Source organism: Papaver somniferum, chromosome 3, assembly GCF_003573695.1.
Source record: "Papaver somniferum cultivar HN1 chromosome 3, ASM357369v1, whole genome shotgun sequence".
NCBI lineage: Eukaryota > Viridiplantae > Streptophyta > Magnoliopsida > Ranunculales > Papaveraceae > Papaver > Papaver somniferum.
In genome coordinates this window covers 24,165,272-24,179,975 of record NC_039360.1, presented here as the reverse complement: position 1 = coordinate 24,179,975, position 14,704 = coordinate 24,165,272, and positions in this window count along the sequence as shown.

Sequence of the window (14,704 nt, the reverse complement as noted above, 5' to 3'; positions counted from 1 at the left end):
CCCCAACTCTCACATAACCTAGACTAACTGATAAGATAAGCTCAATAAAATTATAGAACCCCTAATATTTACACAATGTTTCACTAAGATGATAAACCCTATTTAGTGGTGGGCATATCAGAATGTATAGGAATTTATCAAACAAAAAAAAAAAAGGAAAATCTTGAAAGAACCCTGATTTAAATTCTGCTCTTCAATTCCTATTATACTGATAAAAGTTGAATCACTCCAAAAAAAAATTGAATAATTAGTTTGGACCAATTTAAGGTAATAAGGTAAAAAATTGAGTCATACGTATACGAAGAAACATACCTGTACTTGTGGAGCAATCTTCTTCTTCTTCTTCTTCTTCTTCTTCTTCTTCTTCTTCTTCTTCTTCTTCTTTCTTCTTTCTTCTTTCTTCTTCTTCTTCTTCTTCTTCTTTCTTCTTCTTTTCTTCTTCTTCTCTCTCTTCTCTTCTTCTTCTTCTTCTTCTTCTTCTTCTTCTCTTCTTTCTTCTTCTTCTTCTTTTCTTCTCTTCTTCTTCTTCTTCTCTTCTTCTTCTTCTTCTTCTTTCTTCTTCTTCTCTTCTCTCTTCTTCTTCTTCTTTCTTTTCTCTCTCTTCTTCTTCTTCTTCTTCTTCTTCTTCTTCTTCTTCTTCTTCTTCTTCTTCTTCTTCTTCTTCTTCTTTCGTTCTTCTTCTTCTTCTTCTTCTTCTTCTTCTTCTTCTCTTTCTTCTTCTTCTTCTTCTTATTCTTCTTCTTCTTCCATTTTCTGCGAAGCAGCTTGAGTCTTTCTCTCTGTTGGAGACTTGGAGCTAGCATTTTTGATGTCCCCCCGAGAAGAAGTGATACAACACTTTTGTGACCCGCCCGGAAATATAATGTGGGCTGCGGCCTTATCTAAATAGGATCTCGAACTTTTAGCGTGTTTGGATATCAGAAGCAAAAGTCAAAAACAAAAACCAGAAGCAAAAATACAAAAACTTGACCTTTTTGATTCTCGAAGTCATTCTAAAATATTATACTAATTCAACTTTTTTCTTTTGATTTTTAAAAATTGCAAAACTACTTCTGGATGTGTCACCAAACAGGTTAACATGTTTGAATACTAGAAGTAGAAGTCAAAAGTAATAAAATGTTTCCTGGATACTATTCCAGAAGTTGCTTTTTGATTTCTGGAAACAAAAAAGTTAAAAATTAGTTTGGGTGTACAATTTCAGAATGACTTTTAAAAGTAAAAAAGTTAATTTTTTGTGAAGCAAAATCATTTTGCTTCTAACTTCTCTTTCTGGTGTCCAAACATGTTATTAGCATTTCTGTTTCTGAAAGTTATTGTTATTGAGTTGCTAACTCATTTCTGGCTTTTTCACTTTTAGAAATCGAAAAGTAACCTTTCAGAGTATATCTGATAACCAATATTGTCGGCAATGTAGCTAGTCACTTTTAAGTCCTTTGACATCTTCATTATTGAAAATTTCAAGATGAATTTCCTATGTGCATGCTACTAGCAGTGAACACCAATGTTCGTAAGAATCGATAAGACACCAATGTTGGCAAGTGTATATTCAGTCAAGGTAGTATGTTTCCTACTGAAGCTATATTTGCTCATATGCAAAAGTGAAATACGATTAAGACTTTTCCTTTTCCGTGTTGTTTGATATTTTCCCTTGTTCTTCTCAGTTGTTCCGATTATAAATTGTTAGCATTATAAAAGTAGGGGCTTTAGGCTCATCTTGTGTATATATGTTACAACCTTCTGTCCAAGTTCTGATTTCATTCGAGAAGGTGTAATCTTGGTTGTATTATCTGCCAACAATGATTTTCGACATCAATTCTGAACTTTACATTATTAATAAAGAATGCTTTGATAAATATGTATCAATTCATGATAAGAAGATTATTGTTGAGAATAAATTCATGCATGTTGATCTTCCGGAATATGTAAGTCTGTATCGCAGCCGTGACGACTGGGGTGACATTCACACCGATAACTATACTGGTTCACCTAGCCTTGTTAGGGAATTTTACAGTAATATGTATGCTACGGATGCTAAAAGATGTAAATTTTCACTATGTTTCGGAAACGATGCTTTGAAGTGAATAGAAGCGTGATTGCATATTTTCGGGGTTGCAGTCTTGAGAGTACGTATCTTCCTCAAAGTAATGATTTCAACAAAGAACATATTGCAGAGATTCTTGGTGGAAAAAACTGGAGAGAGAACAACCTTTGTATTAATGATATTCCAGAACATCTAAAGTTCTTTGGAATACTTGTTGTACCCAACTTGGATCCTAGCGAAATGAATAAAGTGGTATGTAGTCGTGACATGAAGAGTTAATCTATCTGTTAGAGCACTGCTCGGTCGAACTCTCAAGCGTTGCTATCTCAAGATTGATTGTCAAGTTTAGTTGTGATTATGGGTGAAAATTGTTTTTGCTGGTTTTGGTAAATTTGGGTGTGTGGCTGAGAAACGAGTCTAAACCTAAAACAAATACACTGCACGGGAGTACTTTAGATTCGAGAGATCAATCTGTACAATCCTGGCCTAAACCAAGAAAAGGCCGTTCCAGTCTTGCTTCGGTCACAAAGTGAAGGAGAAGGGTTGGTCTTAAATAGGGAAGCGAATAAGGTGTTGAGACCAGAATGGTTAATTTTGAAGATGTGGCTATTTTATGACTTGTATCAGAATTTGGAACTGGTCTGCGGAATGAAACCTATCAGTTCTATGGTATTTTCTTGATATTGTGTTGTTGTTCTCACCAAAACTTGTTTTTTGATGTAAAATAGGTAAAACCTATTTATACAAGTGTTTGTGGGTGAAATTTTTTTCTGTTGGTTTTGGTAAATTTGGGTGTGTGGATGAGAAACAAATCTAAACCCTAAACAAATGCACTGCACGGGAGTAGTTTAGATTCGAGAGATCAATCTATACAATCCTGGCCTAAACCAAGAAATGGCCGTTCCAGGCTTGCTTCGGTCACAAGTGAAGGATAAGGGTTGGTCTTAGGGAGGTAAGCGAAGAAGGTGTTGAAACTAGAATGGTTAATTTTGAAGGTGTGGCTATTTTATAACTTGTATCAGAATGTGGAACTGGCTTGCGGAATGTAAGCTATCAGTTATTTGGTGATTTCTAGATACCGTGTTGTTGTTCTGACCAAAACATGTCGTTTGGTGGAAATAGGAACGCACCCTGGTCTCGTAGGAAGTGGGAGTGATTGAGTGATGGAATAGTGGAGTAATGTGTAACCGCCAGAAACCACGCTTCCGCGATGAAGGAAACATATTTGTTTACACCCATCACTTCTTGCCACCACTAACTGCCATGTTTCCTGACACTTTCTTATAATGGGCGTGTTGCACACTGCACGCTGTAAACCGTCAGACCAATACCATGATGAGTATCCCCCAGTTTGTGACATGTTTGATGTATCGAGTGTTTTCGTGGAAAACATGTAGTTGTCTGCTACGTGTGGCAAGCTCAAAGTCAAGAGACTTACCACAAGAAAATAGCACGTGATGCTATTAGGCTTGTCTTGGCTGGTCTCCAGAAACTTGCCACAGGCCTGTCAATTCCATGGAGAATTTGGACGGCTAAGATTGTATCTCATGAGAAAGGGTGGCCATTGATTATGGCCACAGCCTGTTGGCGCCTGTCAGTAGCACAGTGACGCCATTGATACATGTTAATGGCCTAGTGGCGCTTTTAGCGCATGTTAGTGGCACGGTGGCATGGTTGGCATGGTCAGCGCATGCCAGTAGCACAATGGTTCAAGTGGCGCCTGGCGTAGCCATGCCCGCCAGATTTTGGCACATTGGTGTTTGGCTCAAATGTGGTGTGGCAACATCAATTCCAATAGCCACATCAATCCCAATGTTCTGTAGAACATTATTTGGCTTGGTTGGCGTAGCAACTTTGCCTAAATTAGGGTTTGGATGCCGAAACCCTAATTAGCACATGCGACATGTGACCGTGGCACAATGACGTTTTGTGCAAGTGATGCCAGAGCCATGCCAAAGGAACCATAGCCAGGCCATCATGTGGAAATGGCCACAGGAGCAAGTATTGCCACGAATGGATATGATATGGCACCTTTATTAGGGTTCCCTAAGTCCGCGCAGATCGTGGCATGTTGTGGGGCCCGATGTGGCATAATTTACGCCACGACTGGAAATTAGGGTTTCATCCATCGCCACTAGAGCAAGGCCGTGCTACTGTCTAGGAGAATGACGTTGAAGTCTGTTATGGCGTTGGACACGAACAAAAAGTGGGTTGGCACGTAGGTGGCTATTCATGGCGCATTGGCGCGTTTGGCGTGCTACTACGGTAAAGTGGTACGTTTGGCATGTGCTCTTGGCATGCTCGTTTGGCATGCGCGCTTGGCATGCTCGTTTGGCATGCCATTGGCATGTTGGCGTAGGCGCTGGCTTTGTGAAGCCAATTTGGCATGGCGGCCACTTGACGCAATACCACCTCTCTTAATGTTGTGGCAGGTTTAGAGCAACCTGATTGGTCAATAAAAGAGAGGGCCGGCCAAGCGTGGGCGTGGCCACACTTCTGGTGCGCGTGGTAGATTTAACGCGACCTGATTGGTCGATGAGGAATAGGGCCGACAAGTATGGGCCCAGCCACCACTCATGGGAGTGTGGTAGGTTTAAAGCGACCTGATTGGTCGACAGGAGATAAGGGTCGGTTGGGAAACATGGGGTGTGGCCACTTGCAAGTGGCGCCGACCGGCCTATGTCGTGGTCACACCTTCTTTTGTTGCTGCTCCTTATCCGCGGCTCCTTTATTCCACGGCGGATTAATTGCCTAGGCTTGGTTTCGACCAACGGGGTCTAATATATGGCGCAGGGAGTAAAACCCTAATTTTACAAATTAGGTTAATATATGAATTTTGTGAATTTTCACAAAATAGAGTTATTAAAGTTTATTTCCAGAGAGCAGTATACTTTCCGAATGAATACTTTATGGAAGGACCTTAACCTTGATACTTGGAAATTCATGTTACTCTGCTGCGAGTGAACACAAATTGTCATGCCATATCAATATTAAGGGTTCGGCCGGGGAACTGATGAGTGCCAAATAATGTATATATTTATCCCTTTTTGTTGGCATTTAACTCATCTTTTGTGCAGTAATTCTACATTTTATCCCATATTCTGTATTTTCATTGTTTTCAAGAATAAATATTTTTCTTACTTAATTTTGCATTTTTAGGTAATAAATAAAGTTTGGATGAATAGCAGAGCGGAAAAGAGTAGAAAAGTAGTGAAAAGCCGGGAGGAATTACACAAGGAAGCCACGAAGAATGTTGTGCACAAGACCAAAAGGCTAGAAGTGGGCTTGAAGAAGAAGAATTGTCCTTAAAGAAGATATGTGCTTGGCATACCCAAGGACCAAAACCCTTACTCAAACACATTTCCACTATCCAAGCCCGTCTCGGATTTCAGCCGTCAGATCGAAGCAGTTCAGCATCCTACGGTCGATCCATCATCGCACATCAAACTCCGAAGCCCCCGCTTTACATCGCAACGCCCATCTCCATCTTGGGTCGTCCGTTTTGCTACATCCCTTCATCCGACGGTCGCTCCACGCTTACCCCCGTATCGCTGTTGGATCCACCTACCATCTTCACATCCGACGGATCTCCTCGCTGCGCATCAACTTCAGATGATTCCGCTCAACACCTTAGCCATCAAACCCATCGACCCAAAACAAACACCCACCTTCTTCTTCCCCAAAACTCACTTCCCCCAAATTTCTCCTCTTCCCCCGACCATGGCAGACACTGCCATGTCTGCTCCGCCGTCTCCATCTCCACCACGACCACAAGGACACCACCACCATCACCTACCTCTTCCCTAGTCGTGTCTCTCTTGTTCTTAGCATTAATTTTTGATGCTACCAAGAAGACAAACATAGCTAGGGTTTCACAGTGGAGAGAAGAAGGAAATTGGAGCAGCGTTCGAGTAGAGGATTAGCAGAGGAGGAGAAGTACAAGCATGGGTCGAGTCTATTTGCATCAGAGGGTGAGTTAATTTTATTATTTCTCGAAACCCTAATCCTGCTGATTTGGGGATTTTCCAATTAGGGTTTGTAGAAATCTAGGGTTTTGTAAAAACTATAAATTGATGTTATGGGTGTTGTAGAAATCATCTCTGGGCTAGCCAGTGAACAATATTTGCAATCAATTTTCATTTTCCAAATTCCATTTTAGCTACAGTTAATTGTGTGTAACCTGTGTGCATGTTGTATCTTAATTTAGCTTGTTTGATGAATGCTGTTGTTATACTCATGTCTAGCATGAGCTAATTCACTGCAACTAAGGCTCTGATGAAGCCTAGTGCACTTTTAGATGATGCATTGTTAGGATAGTTTTCTTGATGCCTGTTTTGCTTGAGCAATGGGAAGTAATCAGTGCTCTGGCATGCCTGTGATTGATTGTGCTGTCAAAAGACAGTCAATGCTAGGGGCATATCAGTGAGCAAGCTGATTTTCCTCCCATTCTAGATGTATGCATAGGATTTTCAACTCAACCTAGATTGCATTGCTTGATTAGGGCACAAGGTGGATTCAATTGCCTTAGTAACTTCACACAGTTCTGCATCTTTTTCCTTTTCTGTCACTGTTGCTCAATACCTCTGCCCTTGGCTTACAGCCTTGGTTCCCTGTTATTGTTATTTTATATCCTCTGCCATTTAACCTTTGTTGTGCTGCCATCTTGTGTTAATTGCTTTGCTTTGTTAACTGTTTTAGTTCTTTGCATCTGCCACATTACCTTGCTTTGCTCACTGCCATAGTGCTTTGCACCCATTGATAGCTTAGGAAAACTTCTTGTATGCTCCCACTCCCTGTGGACTAACCCCTACTCATCCCTATACTATAAAGCTTGGCCTTGTATACTTGCAAGTTTTGTGTGCAACCCCATTTTCACACCAGGAACATAGCACAGAAAGCATTCAAAGAAACTTATATTAATTGAGTAGCACAGGCAAGGTGCCGAAATTTAAAGAATGTCTGGGATTGTTGCTACATGCACCAGTCTGGATAAATTTCATGAGAATATATATTGAGTTGCTCAATAAATGCGCCAGTGGAGAGGTTAAATCACTCACCACTTTTACACGGCTCTGTTTCTTTGCAGAGTGACGGCACATTAAATTCTAGGTTTAACAATTTTAACCCTGAACTGAAAACCACCATCAACAAGTCATAATTGAATACATACTAGTCTCGTAGGAAGTGGGAGTGATTGAGTGATGGAAGAGTGGAGTAATGTGTAACTACCAGAAACCACTCCTCCACTATGAAGGAAGCAGGTTCGTTTACGCCCACTACTTCTTTCCTCCACTAACTGCCCTGTTTTCGTGAAACTTTCTTATGATGGACGTGTTGCACGCCGCACGCTGTAAACCGCCAGACCAATACCCTGATGAGCATCCTCCAGTTTGTGACATATTAGATGTCTCGAGTGTTTTCGTGAAAAACGTGTAGCTGATTGTTGCGTGTGGCAAGTTAAAGTCAGGAGACTTGCCATAGGAAAATATCATGTGATGCTATTAGGCTTGCCTTGGCTGGCCGCCTAAAACTTGCCACATGCCTGTCAATTCCATGGCGAATTTGCACGACTGAGATTGTATCTTATGAGAAAGGATGGCCATTGAGTATGGCCACATCATGTTGTATAGAAAATTGGCGCCATTGGCATAGTGGCGCCTGGCGTAGCCATGGTATAGCGGCATGCCAGATGCATAGCCGTGGCAGCTGTTTTGGCATATTGGTGTTAGACCCAAATATGGCTCCGGCAACATTGGCCATGTTGCTAAATTAAACTTAAGGCCTTAGGAGAATCACTTGACCTAGTTGGCATGGCGACTTTAGCTAAATTAGGGTTTGTCGTATCGAAACCCTTATTAGCACGTGCGCTGCGACACGATGGCATGGCTGACATAGTTAGCGCATGCCAGTGGCACGATGGTGCAAGTAGCGTCTCGCATAACCATGGCCGCTAGAATTTGGCACATTGGTGTTAGACCAAAATGTGGCGTGGAAACATTGGTCATGTTGCCACATAAATCCCAATACTCTGGGAAACGTTACTTGGCTTGGTTGGCATAGCAACTTTGCCTAAATTAGGGTCTAGCGTGCCAAAACCCTAATTAGTGCATACAACATGCGGCATGTGGCCGTGGTGCATCGACGTTTTGTGCAAATGGTGCCATATCCACGCCAAAGGAACCATATCCAGGCCATCATGTGGAAACGGCCACAGGAGTAAGGATTGCCGTGGGTGGCTATGATATGTCGTTTATATTAGGGTTTCCTGGGTCCCGCACGGCTCGTGGAATGTTGTGGGGCCCGAAGTGGCATAATTTGTACCACGACTGGAAATTAGGGTTTCGACCATGCAAGGTTCGTGTTTCTGGTTAGGATAACCACATTGAAGTCTGTTATGATGTTTGCCACGAACATTAGATGGGTTGGCACGTAAGTGCATTATTTATGTTATGTTGCCACGTTCGGCATGCTTCTGTGGCAAAGTGGCATGTCCGGCACGTCGGGCATGCACGTTTGGTATGTCAGTTAGCGCATTGACGCAACTTTGGAAAGCCAATATGGGTATTGGCGCAATTTTGCTTCTCCTTTTTAATATTGTGGCAGGTTTAGAGCAACCTGATTGGTCGAAAAAGAGATGGCCGGCCAAACGCGGGAGTGGCACACTTCTGGTGTGGGTGTGGCAAGTTTAAAGCAACCTGATTGGTCGATGAGAAATAGGGCCGGCAAGTATGGGCCCAGCCACAACTTATGTGCGTGTGGAGGGTTTATGGCGACCTGATTGGTCGAGGGAAATAGAGCCGGTTAGGCAACATGGGGCGTGGCCAATGGCAAATGGCGTCGGCTGGCCTAAGGCATGGCCACTCCTGCCTTTGCTGTTGTTCCTTTCTACGGCTCCTTTATTTCTTGTTTTCTGATTTTGGGCAAGATTTTTCACCTACTAATCCATGGAGGATTAATTACCTAATTTTCTTAGGCTTAATTTTGACAGGCAAGGTCTGATATACTGCACAAGGCGCAAAACCCTAATTTTTGCAAATTAGTTAGGGTAATATCTGAATCTTGTGAATTATCACAAAAGTGATCGAATTCTATATGTTGACACAGAGTTCTTTAAGTTCATTGCCATAGAGCAGTATGCTTTCTGATTGAATACTTTATGCAAAGACCTTATCCTTGATACTTGGAAATTCGTGTTACTCTGCTGCGAGTGAACACAAATTGTCATGCCATATCAACATTAAGGGTTCAGCCGGGGAACATGGCACATAAGGAATTCAAAGAAACTTATATTAACTGAATAATACAGGCAATGTGCCAAAATTTACAGAATATCTGAGATTGTTGTTACATGCACCATTCTGGATAAATTTCATAAGAAAATATTGAGTTGCTCAATAAATGCGCCAGTGAAGAGGTTGAACACTCATCACTTTTACATGGATCCGTTTCTTTGTAGAGTGACGGCACATTTAAATGCAGGGGTTTTACAAATTTAGCCCTGAACTAAAAACCACCATCAACATTAAGTCCCCTGCTTAACACGTAACAGTGGCATTGTTGCGGGGTAAGCATGAAATGGTGACAGACAAGTAAAAAATCGAAAAGTCATGAAATAAAGAGTTGGACGGGAAAAATCCGACTAACCTTGGAAAGAGGCACGAATATGATCCCCGCGCTGGCGGCTCGGAGCGTAGGCATACTTCTGAACCGGCTACCAGGCGTTGGCGCTTGGAGCGTTGGAGAGACCGCTGAAGCAAGTTTTGGAGATGACGCTGGAACAGGCTTTGAGATGGCGCTAAGGCTACTACTGAAACTGCTTCTAGAGAGGATGCTAAAGTTTCTGCTGAAGCGGATTCTGGAGGGGATGCATGCTGTTGGAGAGGGTGCTGGAGCAAGTGCTTGAGAGAATTATAGTGGAGGCGCTGATGACCTTAACATTGGCATTGACAACTAGTTTTCCCAATTCATCATTTCCTTTAATAGAAGAACAATCTTTTGGGTAGTTTTGGTAGCTTGTAGATGTTTCTGATACTTCAGTTTTTTTTTGTTCATGTGACTGGACCCGTGCTTCACCGAGTAATATTCTTTCATTCATGCCGCTTTGATAATTTCATATCTTTAATTGGATGAATGAATAAAATCTATGAAAGAATTCCAAAACCCATTTTTGCGAAAAACAAGTTCTTCCACTTTTCCAGAGCGATCCAGCAGATGGAAAGTCAAAACGCATAAATAGCGCAGCAATAATGCTAGTTGGTGTGTCACATCCCGTCTGGTCACTTCCACAATAACGCCTCCGCATGCCGTTGGCAACCGTAACTCAAAACAGGAGAAACAGTAGCAATAGTTAAGGGTTTGGCCAACCTTTTATCGGATTTTCACAGGATGTATGTGACATGTCGCCTGGGTATGTAGAAGTGTGAGCTGCCACAAGCTGGGAAACCCGTCGCGAGAAGTAGAGAAACCTCGTCAGGCGAAAGTTGAATCCAGATGTTCTTATGTCGCCGCTTGATGATCTTCTTCCTCGCATATTCCCTTCTTTAGTACCTTTTGATGCGTGTCGTAACCACAACAAATTAATTAATATTTTTCCACCTAATTAACAAGTAATATAGTGTAGTCAAGTTCGTTGCCACGAGGAGCAAGAGTTTTTAGTTGTTTAGTTGTCACAAAAAAGGGGATTGGTTTTAGATTTTAAAAACAAAAGAAAATAAACAAAGCAATTAAAAGTGTATGTTGAAATCATACACTTTGATTAGATCAAGGAATCCTTCTTCGTTGCAAAACAATGATTCAAATTATGTTCTTTTCCACTTTTTATTAGTCACCTATTATCACCAAACGTAAGTAAAGCAGCTAGCTCAGTGCTAAACCCCTAAATCCCTAGTATCACAGGATACCGAAGTTCTCGACTACCGGATTCTATTCACCAAACCACCTAGTAGTAGCTCACTCAAGATGTGATTTAGTTAAACGCATTAAGGTTTATGAATTTATTAGGTTGATATTAGTAGTTATACTCTTAGCTCAAGGTCTACTTTCTAACGTTGTTTCCACACACAATTGCTCCACGGAATCCCTCCGAAAGGTCTCATGTGTGCTACTTGTGTAAAGAGTCAAGAAACGATTACTTATCCCCTAACTTTCACTAGCTTTAGATCAATTAACAAATCAATTTAGTTGGCATCCTAAACAATCTATCAATCAACCATGAATGTATAAACATTCCTATTAGTAAAAACAAACGATAATCATGTGAAAAACTTCAAAGTAGATTTAAAAACAAAACTCAAAACATGTTAAGAACTAGGAATTCATCCTCAATCAATAAAATTAGCTACTCATGCTAAGGAGTTCACACAAAGAATAAAGAGAAGATAAGTGTTGTGTGTGTAAAAGGTGTGCAAAAGTTGTGTAGAGAACTTCTCTATTTATAGGATTCAATTTCCTAACAATCCTCTTAGAAATAGAATCCCTTTCCCTTTGTAAGTCTTCTTTCCAAGTCCTTGTCTTTCTCAAATCTTCCATCTTCTCTTTCCATATTCAAGCCAAATTCTTATTCTTCACCTAATTCCAAGTCCAAGTCTTCACACCCACGAGTCTAAAATACTCCTCACAAAATTATGCACATATTGGGTAGTCGGAAAAATCCTCGGGATCACCGGAAATCGGCCGGTAAAATCACTGCCGATCACCTGAGTTATGCTGCCATCAACGTGATGTTTTTTCAATATTCCGTCAGAAATAACGGTCAATATGGTCAATCCGTTGGTCAGCAGGTCAAGGCAGAGAGAGTGAATCCGCTGGTCTTAATCAGGGCTGAGTTGGCTTACTCGACTGACTCACCGGGTTAGGTTTTTCGAGTCACTGAGTCGACTCATTATATGAGAGATTCAGACAGAGTTTTATCTGTTTCAGGGAAGTTACGGGCCAATTTCCGGCCTCTCAATTCACTCTTTCCCTGCGACAATTCCTAACATACATCCACCATAATCAAATCATTCATCTGCTACTTCTGCACTAGCAAGATACCCTTCTGTTCTCTTCTCTGTATGTTGTTGATTCATTCACATCACCATGTGCCTGTAATTCTCAATTGCAACCCCATCTCTTGTAACAACAGTACCAATCTGCAGCACCAAATCGCCTTCTATTGTTCTTGGAAGCAGCAACAGCGAGATTCAATTCCATTTCGATCTGATTTCAGTCCATCTCCATCTGAAGTTCATGGCAGCAATCATTACTATCCATCTCTGATTCATTACTTTCTTCTCTATTCAATTTCAAATCTAAAACCCATGTTTTCAATTATTTCACGAACTCAATTGCTAACTAAAACCCATCTTAACTTCCATCAGGTACCCAAATTTCGTTTCAGTTCTTCAATCAGCTTGAATAAATCCTCGCTGTGTCTCATCAACAACAACCTCTTCGTCTTCTTTTAATCTCTTCATCATCTCACTGATTCGAACAGACTTCTGGTCTTTAATTCATATTTCATCTCTCAATTTATCTGCATCTCGATCTAATATTTGGCAACAACTTTTCTCTTCAATCTTTAATCCAACATCAGATCCCCTTTTCGATCTCTCTGAAATATAGATGCGGCTGCTTCTCATAATGAACAAATGATTGAGAGGAAAAAGTCTTTCGACTTTAGGGTTATGGGAGTAGGGTTATACCCAGTGTCCGGTCACCTTGATAAGGGCTACACAGCTGGTATCCCCTTAACCACTGCTAGTATTTGTTTAATATTCCTCCAAATAGAGTTGACCCTTAACCTTGAATGGGATCCTAATATTATTCATCTGTGAAATGACGATCTTACCCTTTTTGCTCAAATTGGGTGATTTCTTCTTCTTTTCCTTCGTATGACTCCAAAATACCTAAAACACTCAAAACAAACGTAAAATACAAAATTCACAAGAAAAAATAGCAAAGAAAGCATAACTACTACATAGTAAATTAGGTGTTTTAGACACCTATCAAATTCCCCCACAGTTAGACTTTGCTAGTCCTCGAGCAAATCAAATAAAATCCACTCCAATTTCAAAGCTTTCCAGCGTCCGAAGCATCCAAAGAGCTATGAGGACATAGAGTTTCTGCATGCTAATAATAAGAAGTTAGAGATACTAAAGAACATATTCTCATTATTAAATGTTGAGTGAGAAATAACCACACCATAATGAGAGAACGCATGTTTGAGAGCGATCAATAAGCATTTCGCCTCGACTTCTGCCTCACCAAAAAGGGTTTTATGAAATTGCACTCAAAGGACGTACTTTTATGGTTCTCACATGTGTGCAGGTAGGAATGAAGAGAGAATTCCTTCAACACGTTGAATGGTGGAAAGGAAAACTTCCGAAATATTTTAAAAACCCACATCTTTTAACATTTTGGAAAAACCATTTTTCTGACGATCTCTAAGAAAGGAAATCAACAACTATTATCGAGGATGAAATTACTTACTCACCTTCACATCCGATCGCCAATGATGATAACACCACTCTCACGGCATCCAATAGAAACGTCTTCTGCTCCTCATTTTCATCTTCTTGGTCTTCGTCTTCGGCTTCAACTATTGATGATAAATGCTCGAACTTCATAATTTCTTGACAATTTGTAATTGTTTACCTTAAATCCTTGTCGCTTGAAACTTCCTTATAGATTTTTTCTTTCCCGCTGCTTATTAAATAAATATTAAAAACAATGATAAATTTTTCTCTTCTCTCATTTTTTTTTTCATTTTACTTTTTTTTTTTCATTTTACTTTTTTTTTTTTTTTTTTTTTTTTTTTTTTTTCATTTTACTCTTTTTTTTAGAGACAAGAGAAATAAAATACAAAACAAGGTGAAAATAAAAACAAACCATCGTCGTGGGAAAAGTACTTTACCGCTTGATTCTTCACAACTTGTATCGTCTCGAAGTCATAAACTTCAATAATTCTCACCTTTTGCTTTTCTTTGCTCTTGTAAATAAGTCTTCAACTTGGATATAAAATTATGCTCACTGCTATGTAAGTCTTCAACATGTATATATAAAAATCCGCTCATTATATGTTGCTTTACTTGGATATGAAATTTTCTCTTTTCTTGTTCTGTTGCTTGTAAACCTTGAACGCTTTCAACTTTCCTTGTAGATTTTGATGTCGCTCCCTTGTTGATGATGATGGTGTTTCTATGCACCCGTTGTTGTCGAGAGAGAGAATGGTGCTAACTGCAAATCGAACTACAAGAAGGAGGCTTTCATCTATAGACGTCACCCTCATGATTGACAAAATTAGCACTCAAGAGATCAAAGAGTAGTGCTTATATTGGTGGGAGGTTGGGTAGATCACCATTCTACCCGGAATTAACGTACGGTGACACACACTCAAAAGAAAGCTCTTTAGTTATTTATAAAGAAATCTGGTCTTCGCATGATATAAATAGGGTAGTCTCCACTAATGATTGATCAGCAACTTTAGTAATGCATGTGTCCCTGCTCTTAATATGCATCACCGGCATGATTAAATCCATTATTTAACACTCTAACAAGCAAGAAATCCGAACGTAGTTCCCAAACACTTCCAAGTTCAGTTATGTCGGTCAGAATTCTCTATGTAAACATACCTAGAAGTATGCTAGTGACTCTAAAATCTCTAAAAGTTGGAGGTTTTATGCA